The 14,678-nt window shown below is 37.2% G+C and overlaps 1 pseudogene; it reads right to left on the reverse strand.

Annotated features, from left to right (window-relative positions):
- Positions 1–6,218: 6,218 nt before the first annotated feature.
- Positions 6,219–14,358, reverse strand: LOC116075443 (annotated as a pseudogene).
- Positions 14,359–14,678: the final 320 nt, after the last annotated feature.

The following is a 14,678-nucleotide window of genomic DNA, read 5'->3' on the forward strand; positions in this document are numbered from 1 at the left end:
ACTCAGAGATCCCCCTGCCTCTGCCTCCCAAGTGCTGGGATTAAAGGCGTGCGCCACCACCGCCCGGCTTTTATTTTAATTTTTAAAATCCTTTTCATGTACATATGTATTGTAAGTGACTTTATGTGTGCGTGTGTGTGAACACCTGAAAACAGAAGCTAGAGATTGATGTCAGGTGTTTTTCCTGAACATGGGGTCTTTCACTGGTCCTGGAGGTCACTAATTTGGGAAAGCAGAATAGCCAATGAGCTCCAAGGATCCATGGGCTTGCCCTTGTCTTTCTAGCTACAGATTATAAGTCTGTTTACCAAGGAGCTGTGAATCTGAACTGAGGCTCCCAGGCTTCAACAGCATCAACAGCAAGCAATTGATTAACTAATCTATTTCCCCAGCACCCAGTTTGGATGCTATTTTAAACACAGTTGTTTTTCTCATTGCTAGTTTGCATACTGATACTGAATACAAATGCATTATTATATTCTGTAGGATAAGAGAATATTCTGTATTAGAATAAATATTCTCTATATAATCTAATATCTATGTAAATATATAGATATATTCTCTGTGACATACAGTGTTATATTATAAGAAAACATAGTGTATTTGTCCTTCTGACTGTGACTTATTTTAACACAATACATTCCCAGATTCATTCATTTTCCTGCAAAATGATCTCATTTTTCCTTTTAATTAAAATTATTCATTAATTATAATATAATTTAGAGCTAGAGAGATGGCTCAGTAGTTAAGAGCACTGACTGCTCTTCTAGAAGACACAAGTCTAATTCCTAGCACCTACATAGTGGCCCCAAACAGTTTATAACTTTAGTTTCTAGACATCTTATGCAATCCTTTAGTCTCCATGAAAAATGTATGACATATACACATGCACCCAGCTGTCCAAACAAACCAAGATTGAGAGAGATAAACACCTACATAATAAATAATAAATTAAATAAAAACATATAATTACATCATTTTCCTTTCCTTCTTGTCCCTCCACCTACTTCCACATTTCTGTTTTACCTTCTGTCAAATTGATTTTCTTTTTTCTCTTACCATTATTATTATTACTTACATGTATTTGTATATATATTATATATATAAATATATAAATACAGTCTTCTGTATTTATTGAGTATTCATGATTTCAAAGCTTGATCAAGATCATACTTTAAGATGTGATTAAAATTCATTGTGCACATGTACTCCATTTTCTTCACACATTCATCTACTGATGACACATAGGTTCTTCCCACCTCTCAGCAATTACAAACAATGCCAAAGTAAGTATAGATTTACCAAGACTTTGTGTCCTTGGATAATACTCTCAGGAATACTACAGCTGGTTTATATGATCATTCTAATTTTAGCTTTGAGACCTTCACTCAGTTTTACTGGCTGCAGTGGTTTGTAATTCCGCCTGCATTACATAGGTCTGTCTTGCTTCCCATTATATTTACTGATTTTTGTATTTTGAAATCCTTCTATTCCTGGGATGACACCAATTTTTTAATACTGTATGATCTTACTGTGTTTTCTAATTTTGCTGAAAGACTTTATTTACTTGTATGCTCCTCAACGGAATTGGTCTATTTTGTTGTATTTCTTCTTCTTCTTCTTCTTGTTCTTCTTCTTCTTCTTCTTGTTCTTCTTCTTCTTCTTCTTGTTCTTCTTCTTCTTCTCCTTATTATTATTATTATTATTACTATTACTATTATTATTATTGTCATTATTGTTGTTGTTTTAACCTGGATTTCCTATTAGGGTGATGCTGGATTTTGCTGCATTTATAATATAAGTTTGGTAGTTACCCCATTACATAGAAAACAAAGCAAAATATACATAGAAATCAGGTTACTGGTAAATGTCAGAGAATCATAAAATAAATAAAAATCATATTCTAAAATGTAAAAAGCTTTTCATTTCAAATGGGAAAAGCTCCAGAGGAGAATCATATCAACCATTAAAACAGTGCAGTATATGAGCTGATGAGATATGACCATGGTACAACTGTGGCTCAAAATTTGAGAGTAACCAACTATTTACTTAATTATATATAAGGCCCTCTCTGTAAGAAAGACCTCATCTCTGGCACTGTTAATGTGGCTAACTATCCTTGGTTGGATATATCATAGGTCACAGGGGAAAACCTATTAGTAATATACTGCAGAATATACGACAACCTATTACTAATATACTTCAGAATGTACATCATATTAAACAGCTTCATAAATACTTGTATCTGTACCGTACATTACCGCATCCCCTTATTGGAGAAGCTTCTTTTGGCAGGAGATCGTGATTAACACAAACAGACCACAATCATTGTGATGAAAATGTGAGACTTCAGAGTGTTCAGCCCTAAAAGGATACCTGTCCCCAGATCTCAGGGATCATCACAAAAGAAGTAGCTGGATGGGGGTAGGTGGGTGATCTCCTCTAAACTGCAAAACTGTGCTGTCCTTACGAAGTCACTTCCTGGATATGGTGCCCTGGCTACCTGCCTGGGCTTAGAAAGGAAGGGGCTTGCTGCTCCTGATCCCAGCCATGCTCCATTTTTCTCCTTCCTGTGGATTCTCCCATCAGCCATTTGGTTTTACTCTTAAGGCCAGTTGAAGATGGTCCCTTATGGTTTCCCAAGTTAGGCTTAGTGAGATGAAATTCTCTGGTCCCTACCTCCTTCTCAAGCCCCATCCAAGCAGAAGGAAATTGCTGGGCTTCTAATTCTTAGTTTCTGTTTTGCCTCCTCCATAAACCTCTGAGCCAGGAGTGGGGCTTATACTCCCAGACTTGAGTGTCCAGTCTTTCCTGTGTTGAGCTTTTAGTCTCTAGTGCTGTACCTAGTGGCACCTGGGCTGGGGAGGACATTGCCCCCATTTGTATTTTTATAAATATCTTACTCAACCTCAAATCTCTAGCTTGTGAAATCTACAATGTCTCTGACTTGATAAGCAGGCTTCAGGCAGGAGGGAAGTCTGTAATATGAAACAGCTTGTTGTCTTTTTTCCTCTCCCAGTGTTGTAAATAACTTTCAATGTCCAAACCCCATATTTGTACTTTTTCCCCCATAACTACTGAAACCATTCTCTTCCACTTGGATTTACTGTAACATTTGGAAAAGGAATAAATGTTGTGCCCCCCAATAAAAAGAAGAAAGGAAGGAAGGAAGGAAGGAAGGGAGGAAGGAAGGAAAGAAGGAAGGAAGGAAGAAAGGAAGAAAGAAAAAAAGAGTCTAAAAGATTATAAGAGGCAGAAGTAATAAGTTACTTACAGAAACATGGTGTTCAAGGTACAATAAGAACTCAAAATAGCTGGGCAGTGGTGCCGCACACCTTTAATCGCAGCACTTAGGAGGCAGAGGCAGACAGATTTCTGAACTCCCAGCCAGCCTGGTCTACACAGTGAGCTCCAGGACAGCCAGGGCTACACAGAGAAACCCTGTCTCGAAAAACCAAAATAAATAAATAAATAAATAAATAAATAAATAAATAAATAAATTTCAAAAAAAAAGAACTCAAAATAACTATGATTGTACACAACAAAAAATCTCAGCATAGGTGATGGAGAGTTGTGGTGAAGCCCCATCTCTAGCTAATAAGACACTGACCACTATTGGTTGGTAGAAGAGGAATATTTCCTTTGCTTTGCCAATGAAGCCATTGAGAGGTTACCCATGGTCCAGTAGACTGTTCTTCCAGCATACACAGACTGGCAGCAATAAGTGGATTCAGTGAGTTTTAAGAAGAGGATATGGTTCAGGAGGGTATGTGGGGGCAGAAAGGGAAGGAATTTGAAGGGATGATATGGGGATAGATATAATATGCATATATAAAAAGTTCAAACTAAATTTTTTTTTAAAAAAAAATAAGATAAGGAAGGAATAATAATCAAAGCAATAGTAGAAAAAACAGCTAAGTCTTTTACTCTGTGGTTGCTGGTTAATAACATCATTCGTTACCCACTGATTCTTACTATGTCAGAAAATATGCTTGTCAACATTGTAAATATAACATATACAACCCATAACCTCAGTGAAGCCTCTGAGAAAACAAATGTAATATGAATCATATCATATGCGAATATCTCAAATGTCCTAATAAATGCAGTTAAATTTCATCTTTGCTTTCCCTTAGCTGGGAGAATGTTTACCAATTACAAACTAAATCCTTCTAAACTGTATAACACCATGATGAGTGTGCAGAAGAAAGATTTGAAGTTCAGTCATCGCTCCTTTAACTCATAACCTGCAAGTAGCTCTTCTATAAAGTACTCACGGAGCATGTAAATTTTAGTGCCCACTACACTTTGAAGGTGTCTACCGCTATTTAATTAAAATACCTTCCTACAAACTCTGCAGGTTCTATCACGGACTGAGAACACACAAATACAGCTCTTTCATTCTGAGTTTTGCTTTTGGGATTATACCAAAAGAAAACACTGCCACCTAATGTTAGCTATCATGGCAATAGCTTGGAACGTTTATATAATTCAGGGAAAAAAAAAATAGACCTTCCTAAGGCTTTTCTTACCGTTATTTCTATGATTAATTAAACCATAGTTTGAGATTCACATTAAAAAGAATTCTGTATTGGAAGTTATATTTCAGCAACAATTAGAATGGCTTTAGTGGCACTGTCATCAAGCCACTTGTTTAATATTTGATAGAGTTTAACTACTATGTTAAATCCAAAGATAACTCCCATCCCTGCTCCTGAGCATATATGTCAATTAAATATTTACAGTCTCCTATACAATATAACCTGGGATGCAAAGTATTTAAATGCCAAGTGTCATTAAAAATAATAAAAGGAAATGAAAGGAAATAGCTTCTACCGGTTGGTTGGTTGTTCTATTGAGATGAGGTTTTCTGTATCCTAAGCTGGCCTCTTCAAGTCACTGAGTTGCAAAGGATAACCATGATGAAGTGTGAACCTTTATCCCTCTACATCCTGAATGCTAGAATTGTAGACCATGACTGGTAACATGGAGAAAATGCAGGCCAGGGCTTCCTGCATGGGAAGTACCCCTCTGAACACACAGCTGCTCCTCCTGCTTCAGCTCTTTCTTTAAATGGTATAAAGAAGATGCATCAGATCACAGAAGACTGGAAGACCTTCAAAACAGAAACGCATCGATAAATGGCCTCAGTGGAAAATAATTACGGTTCGTTGTGTTTTTCTTTAATCATTTTATATGTTCCTGGCAGGTTTTTTACTTCATGTATGTTTGTGCACAGCATGCCTGCCTGGTGTGCCCATGGAGGCATGCAGGGAAAAAACACCCACACATATGCATAATGCTGGATCTTTGATATATTCCTTGAGACTTTAATTGTGCATATGCATGGTGTTTGGAGATCAAAGCACACAGACATAATAAAATGACCACAGCACACATACTGAGGTGAGAGGCAGCTTCATGTGACTGCCTGGCAAGCCACTTGACTCACTCAGCCCCACCATCAAATATTATTTCTAAATATATATATTTTAGTGAGAATTATGTGAAATTAGGAGTAAATTCCCCTAATTTCAGATATTTGCTGGGGCTCTGAATTGTTCCATTTATAACATTTTCTTCACGAAGTTATTAAACAATAGGCAAAACACTCAATACTTTATAATTCCTTGAACACAGACGTTTTAATCGTTCTAAAGTGAGATTTTCCTGTAAGAGATTCTCTACAGTACACAGCTCCTGTTTTCATGGTTCCCATCCAGGACCCCTTGAGAAGGCATAAAATCATGAAAGATCTCATCAGCAGCTGATCATGGTCATAGAAATCTTGGGAGACGATAGATAGAGAAAGACAGAAATACTGAGGAAGTGTGAGAAAGCAAGCAAGCAAGCAGCTCAAATGGATCAGGCGAGGAAACCCAAGATGAATGCTGGCTTTGGCATTATCTAGGTAACCGCTATTCTAATTGTTTTTGTTCTGTTTTGTTTTGCTTTGCTTTGTTTTGTTGCTTTGTTCTTTTAACCCCATAAATGACTTTAATAATCCTGTGGCCAAACCAGCCCAAATCCTATGGACCTGGCTGAGCTGGGTTAAGATGTTGCCATTGTGTTCTCCCACACCTAAAGAAAACAGTTGTGGCAAGAAAACCCCACTGCGTTTTGATGGCACCATTTTCAGGATAGGCTCAGGTTAGGCCAGGCAAATCGCATCAATGTTCTGCTGACTGACATACAAGGAGATGGAAGTCTGAGCCTCATTATTGTATCAAATTCTTTGACTTGAAGCAGGGACACGGATAGAAGACTTAACATGTGGCCAGTCCAAGACAGATCAATGAAAACACGCTGAAGTACAGGACTCTGATGTTCATGGAATTATTGGTATCGTCCATCTCCACTTCCCAGTTCTTTACGTATGCCAAACCATTAACAGTTTTCAAAGGTCCTTTAGGCATCATAACACCAGCTTCAATGATTTGGGGTTCTCAGCTTTTGCAATCTCGTCATAATTCTTCACCCCCCAATCCATGCTTCTTGTGTAGAATTAGAGGTTGGTCAGGGATCCATCGGCCCGTTTCCCTCACTTTCAAAACACACTTCAAACTTGTCATAATCTTCCCCGGTAAAGGCAAAATTTCCGTTTAGCTGTGTCCTCATTGATGTACAGAATATGGCTTGCAGACTCTGTCATTTGAATGAGGTATGCTGGTCGCTGACATCCTCAGACTGGTCAGTGATCTCACACATGCCCATCATTAGAAGGTCCTTCCAGATCTCCTCGTGGAGATACTTGTAAGAGCTCATGAACAGATGGGCAAAGATAGTGAGAACTGGGATGGGGCCAAGCAGTAACGTAAAGAGTAATGCCAATGGGCGGGGCCAGAAAAACCGGACATGGCATCGGAACCTAGTTCACCACCTGGTACCTCTAATATCTTACAATTTAATTTAATGAATGTCATAACCTCAAAGTTCCAATTAGTTATTTTTCTAATTAGAATACAGATCCTTGTTTATTAATTTAATACTATCATAATGTCTTCCAATCTATTATTTAAAAAAAAAAAAACCTCATGCTTTAGATTTTCTACATTTTCTTATGATTGAATATGACTTGAAAACTTTTGACAGGGTTTGGTTTTATGGTTTCATTTTAAAGGTAATTTAATCTTCTTTCATTTTTCTACCATAATGAAATAAATTTAAATTAGCATATGAGTAACCTGAATGCCCGCCGCTACTCGATTAAAGGGTATGAACCATTCATTTTCTTAAGACCATCCTTCCCCATGGAACAGAGCCATATGTACTGATCAGAAATACTTCATGAATCGCTTGATGAATTTTCACAAGGTAAAATATATTTCTAGTCAAAAGCCAGTCTGAAAGAGAACAGCATTAGTTATTCAGAACACTCAGTCTGAGCTCTCTGTTCAGACTTCCTACTTAGGTCATAGCTCCTTTCCCCGCTGAAATCACACATGCACACACGCACACACATACACACATACACACATGCACACACCACACACACATGCACACACAATACACACACATGCATGCATACAAACAGACACACACGCACACATAGACATGCATACACACGCACACAAGCGCACACACACACATACACATACATGCACACACATGCACACACATGCACACACACATACACACATATGCACGCACACACACATGTGTGCGCACACGTGTACACTCACACACATGAACACGAGCGCATACACACATGCACGCACACTCACATACACATGCACACACATACATACTAACTCACTCACCAGAACCATCCCTCTGATTTACAGCACTACAGACGGCCGCTTAATATGTGAAATCATACAATTTGAATATTCTGTGAACATACACATGAATATGTCTGTTTCCTTTTTTAAAAGATACAGGAAATCCATCCATGTCGGTCATGTAGTTATAGTCCATTTGTAGCCTTGGTTTCTAATATATACCTTCTGAATATGCAGCATTTAATTATCTATGCCACTAGAAAAAAGAAAAAAGGAACTCATTGACTGAATCCCAATGTGTTGAAATACAGTTAGGGAAACTTATTTTCAGATTTTGTAGCTTTTCTTTTGCACTGCAAAGTCAGAACTGAGTATTTGTGGCAGGCATCACATGGCCAACAGAACCTAAACACTTTACTATCCCATCTTTCTCAAAACATGGCTGCCTCTTGCTCTATCCTGTACGTGATGAGCATTTGCTCAACTTCAGATTCTGCCTTTTATGAACTGTATTGAATTAAATATTATTACAATTCTTTTTCATAAATGCGTGGACATGTTTATCCTATCAAAGAAGAGAATCTTAATTCAGTATTTCTAGATGTGTTCAATTTTAAATGGTAGTAACTTAATCAGCTTGCATTTCCAACAACCAAGCAAGAATGTTCTATTGATTTCTCTGTTTGGAGGCTGAGTTAGACATGTCTTTTTCATTTGAGACATGATTAGGTATGTGAGAGTGCTATATTGTGATCTTGGATCTGTATCTACTTAATCACTAATAACTAGGACTTCAGCCACTCAATTATCTTCCTTCATGAAGGGCATCTTCCAGGCTTTGTGATTCCTGATTGGGTGATCTCCCTTTCTCTCTTTAACACAGTGTACAATGGTTCCATTGTAGAAGTGTTTACCGCAACATATTCTCCAATTGACTGTAATTTTCCTTCTCACTCCATGAATTATATCCATGAAATGATATCTTGCCTTTTATGCTCTTACGTCTAATACTCCTTAGATAATCGGAAATGCTGCTATCCTCTTTAAGAAAAAGTTGTATGCTGCAATTTTACCCAGCAAGATTCTTACCTTTTCTCTTAAGTGCTCTGTTTTTCATCTATGCAATTGGATATCAAATGTGCCTGAAAGTGAGAGCTGCAAGAAATGAAACAGGAAGCATTATTATTTTATTCGGCATAAAATCCTCCAGTAATAGTAAATGAGAACAAAATTCTTTTTTCTGATGCAGTGTGGTGTTATCTTCATGACATTCGAGGTAAACTGTTTTCATCTGACATGTTTATCTTCCTTAAATGTCTGGACTAATTTTCAGGCTCTTTTGTACATTTTATTTGTTTGTTTGTGGTGCTGGGGATTGGACCCCTGTTCCTTGAACAGGCTAATGGTCTCATACTGAGCTACATGTGGACTCGAGGTTCTTAATTAGATTCAAATGATGAGTGCATTTCTTTACCTTTTAGTATCCATATGACAAGTAACCTTCCCCAATTTCATAGAGTGGTCCTAGACAGTTGATAAAATAACACTTTATTTTGTGATGTGTTTGTGTGTTTTGCTTACGTTCATATGTGCAATCACAGGGAGACCTCAAGAAGACAACAGAACCCTTGGGACTAGAGTTATAGATGGTGGTTGTGAGACATTATCTGGGTCTCGGGACATGAATCCATGTCCTTTAGAAATACAGTGAGCTCTCTCAAGCACTGAGCCATCATTCCAGTCCATCTTAGAGGTTTTTTTTTTTTACAGAGATATTAATGCTTCCTAAATATTTTCTCTGCCACCTTTTATTTTCTTACCTCTATGACTCTAGACAAGGTCATATGACCAATCTTTCTGACCAGGTTCCAGGCTCAAGTGTTACCTCTCAGCTAAAGCAATTGAAGACAAAAGATAAAACTACTATAGGTATTCCCTTCACCTCTGCCCTGATTGCAGAGTGGAAGGAACAAGCTTTCATAACCCTTTAGTCCCAAGTCACCACAAGGAGAGTAACTGAAGAGACACCAAAACAAGCCAGAAATTGAACACACAAGAAAATGCACAAAAGGAGAAACATCACTGAGATTCTGAGAGCTTTAGAGCTCCCATACCATTATCCTGTGCTCCTCAGACTAATTCAATTATTCCTAGTAGTGATTTGTTTCCAAGGGGAAAGTGTCACTATCTATTGAAGTCTAATTATATGCTAGCCAAAGAAGTAGATACCTTATTTATGACAATAGCCATTTCCCTTTCATAGATTACACTGTCACTTGTATGAGAAGCCAATGCTGGTAGAGAGATATAATATATGCTTAAAGAGCAAATGTACCCAGCTCATCAGATTTTTTACAAAGTACTGCAACATTTATTTCAGATAGACGCACAGGCTTTTAGCAGTATGTGAACATGTCTGAGGGTTGTTGTGGCATCTTGACTAACTGTAAATTAAGTCAAATCTTAGACAGTGCCATTTCTTCCAGGATGTTTTCTTCTTTTTCTCCCAAGTCAAGAAAACCCTAACCAACACAGTATTAGAGGTCTGAATAAGTGATTTTCCTCCAGTGTTTGAAACTATTCTGTAATCCTCTTGATTTTCACTGTTCACTATGGTACCTCCTGCCATACTGAGCAGGATACTCTATAAATATCCACATCTTACTTTCGTTAGGATACTTCTAGTAATTTTCATTCCAAGGGAAATATTGGATACTCTGTTTCCTCTATGAAATAGTGCACTGGCAGGCTACTTTGAGGTTTTGCACTACCCAATTAAATAAATGAATATGTAAGTATAAATAAAACCATGCACACCATTCTTTCTACCTATTCAATGAAAATAGTAATGGCCATTGAACTTCAGTAAACATATTATTGCCCCTAATGTGCTGTGATGTGAATCAGCCAAAGTGGCATTAAGATAATTTTAAGGCTCAAAAATTCGAACTTTTAAAATCCTGATTTAGTTAGTTAATTAGTTAGTTAGTTATGTTTGTTGGCTTTTTGAAATAGTGTTTCTCTATGTGGCTCTGGCTGTCCTGGAACTTCCCCTGTAGACCAGGCTGGCCTCAAACTCAGAGATCTGCCTCTCTCTGCCTCACAAGTGCTGTGATTATAGGCATGTGACAACCACTGCCCAGCTCTGACATCTTCTCCTAATTAGTGTCAAATAGTGTGATTCTTAATACTAAGACTCTCATTAGAACAATTATTTTCCTTGGGAATGTATTGGTATAAATGAAATTTGTCAGGTGAAACTTACCTGTGATATATGTAGGCAATACATGTCTACTCCCATAGAAAACTCTCATAGACAATTCTCTAATAAGAATTAAGTAATAAGAAATATGTGGTTCCTTATAAAGAAAGGATTCATTTTTAAAAGAAAGAAATAAAAGTAAAGGAAGGAAGAAAACCACATTTTGTAAGAATAAGCTTGGAACAAGTGATGACTTAGGAAGGTGGAACTCACTGTTACCATAGAAACGCACACAGGGAAAGATGTCTCTCTCTTGTGCTTTCATCCTATTGCTTTCAAATCCCTTGAACGTTTGGGCACAGAGCTTTAAATTAGTTTCCAGCCACCCTGGTTACATAGTCTGAGGAGGAGTGAGGAGATCACAGGGTGGATTGACCACAGATCCATGCCTCACACTGAGACCCCACAGCGTGTGCACACAGCTGGTGAAGATAGAAGAGGGGTCTGAGAGATGAGCAATACATTAAAAATAAGTAATAACTAAGGAGAACTCAAGCTACACCTGAGGTTCTGGTAAAGCAAGTTGTATCACTTGCCTCCTCTAAACCATCCCATGATGACTCCTAGATAATGGGAAAAAAATCATTAAAAAGAATAGCTTAGGAAAATGAACCCTTTGGGAAAAAATTAGTAATATGAATCAATACCAGCGATTCCTGGCACTTCTTCCAGACACTTAAGGAAAATCAGGAAAAACAACAACAACAACAACAAAAACTTAGAAAAGTTAATGGCAGCAACAAATGGGGGGATATGGCAAAGATCAAAGGTAATTGCTTTAAGCTTGCTTTACATTGGGCAGGAGAGAGACTTCAGTCCTTAGGAACACTTCCTGTTCTTGCTGAAGACCTGACTTTGCTTCTCAACATCTATATGACAACTCGTAACTGTAACGCTAGTTCCAGAGGATCCTATGACTTATGATCTCTGTGGGCTCATACATGCATGGGGTGCACATGAATACACTCAAGATACACACACACACACACACACACACACACACACACACACAAAAGTCAACATTTTAAAAAATAACTTTGCTTTAAAGACCGTTATATATAATATATAAATATATACATATAATCATATAGATTATATGTAAATTTTGTATTGGCTATCAGAAATCTTTCCTCAAAGGTTCATGTATGTATGTATGTTCTGTTGATATTGTCCTAGAAATAGATCTGTGAGCCATGTTCGTACATAGGTTATTTGATTATTGTTCCTATTGATTCTGATGTCTTCTGTGTATTTCCATATACGTATGTACATATATATACATATCAGTTTTGACATTTACTCTAATATTTCTTTGCTATAATAACATGTATCTAGGATTCTTTGATAAAATTGTGAAGTTTGTATAAGGTAGAACATAATACCACAAAGATGAGGTATGGACATCCTTGCTTCCTTGATGTTTATAGAAACCATGAGGAAAGAAATGTCTATAAGTAGTTTCTATTATTTACTTTTCTTTAAAACTGAATTTATTCACTATAGGAGTGAGAGAGTTAGGTGGAAGGGACAGGGTACCTTTAAAATATTTGCCTATACTAATTGACATCTTGAGATTGATCCAAGAATGTCTATTCCTGTACATTCATTCCTGGATCATTTTCACCTCAAATGAACGTTTTGGTTATGTTCCTGTGGACTCCATTGCACCTAGCTGTAATTGAACATGTATAAGGACAACCAAGGAAGGTTTCCATGTGGAGATGGGGATGTACAAGGCCTCAGAAGGCCTAATTTAGTGTGTGACTCTAATTATAGTTATCTACATCTCATTGTTATATACCAAATAATACATATGTTCAAATTCTAAAATGAGTAAATGTTGAGGTAATATATTACTATTCTGGTAAGTATTCTTTCTCAGTTTTGTTGTTTTCATTTCTAATTTTTACATTGTTTGGGAATGTCATCCATCCATACATGTTTTGATCAACTATCCCCAACTCTTTTTTTATTGGTTATTTTATTCATTTACATTTCAAATGTTATCCTCCTTGCTGGTTTCCCCTCCACAAATTCACTATCCTATCCCCCTGCCCACCTGAGTCTATGAGGGAGCTCCCCATCCATCCACCCTAGAATTCCCCTATGATGGGACATCAAGCATATACATGGAGGAACTCAGGGCTCCAGTTACTTATATACCAGAGGATTGCCTTATCTGGTATCAATGGGAGGGGAGGCCCATGGCCCAACTCTCTTTCTACTGCAATTCCTTTTCCCCTTTTCATTTTTCCATCACATGTCCATGTGTACTACTTTTACATCACTGAATTCATTTAGTGTTCCCAATATGTACAGGAGTGCACATGAGTCTACTGGATCATGTGACATCTCAGAGAACATGCATCCTGAAAGATGACTGACTCTCTCCCTAGTAGCCATTTATGGCCAATAGATAGCAGCCACAGAGTAGGAATCCACAAATCCTTCCTATATCAATGCTGGGATTTGGGATGACTCCATTTGGAATATGTCTTATTTATGCCGCCATAGGTATTGTGAATCTGTAGTCCTTAAGAGTTCTATGTACACTACTGATGGAAAAGAATTGATTGTCTTAGTTAGCTGTAAGATACAATAAGGACTGGTCTGGCAAGGAATTTCCACAGGTATAATGGTGACATGGATATTCTGGGGATAACCATTCACTCTCTGTATTTATGGCCCACTCTGCAAGAAGTAACACAGAAGTCATGGCTGTTACCACTAACTGGGGCAAAATGGCTGGCTAGGCAATAGACCTTCGGAAAGAACCTAATACATATTCATCATTTAAGGAAGAGTACAAATAATTTCATTTGTATAAAGAGACTGAATTTGTGCCAAGGATTCATACACATTTAAGAATACAGTTCTGAGGACCAATGACGTTCCAATGAAATCCCTCTCAGCATGTCAATAATTATAGGCACATATGCCAAAGGTACACAGACTCTTGCACCAAGCTCTCTTACTCCTATAGTTTGGTTTCTTTACTTCCATAAAGAACTGAATAATGGAAAGTATGTATAGATATTTATCTCCTTACGGTTTCTATAAACATTAAGGAAACAAAAATATGATTGATACTTCATTTCTCAAAATTTGAGAGATTTTTATTTTTGCCATTGTAATGATATTATTGTCTTGGTTCTCACTCAGGGTTCCCTCTTGATTTCATACTGCTTCCATTTAATAAAGTCACTGTACCGTGAAAAAGAAAAGAGGAATCGAAGCTGAGTCTTTTTATATTAAAATGTTAACTTTTCAGATCTCTTCAGTTTTTGATGTTAGAAAATTAAACCCTTTTCAACTTGAATACCTGCTCATGGGCATGTCTGACTCTAAAATGACATTGGTAAGATGGGGTTTCATAGCCGGTATCTACAGAAGAGGACTACAACTAATTCTGATAGGGGAAAACAACAAGACCAGAGCAGATGTTTTCCATGTTTTATTTACATGTCTGTATTGATATAATTTTCTTTATCAACAAGAAAAATCTATTCAAGAGGGGCTGAAATATCTCCTACTATCACAAAGTAGAAGTAAGATACATTTATGAAAGCATTTTTTTCACACCAACTTGCTAATATTGATGCAGAAAAAATTAAGAACCTAGAAAATTTGCTTCACTTTCCTTATTTTGGGATTTCTTAAAAATCAACATTTATACTATACAAGAAGTATTCTGA

This window comes from Mastomys coucha, unplaced genomic scaffold (genome assembly GCF_008632895.1).
Source record: "Mastomys coucha isolate ucsf_1 unplaced genomic scaffold, UCSF_Mcou_1 pScaffold3, whole genome shotgun sequence".
Classification (NCBI taxonomy): Eukaryota; Metazoa; Chordata; class Mammalia; order Rodentia; family Muridae; genus Mastomys; species Mastomys coucha.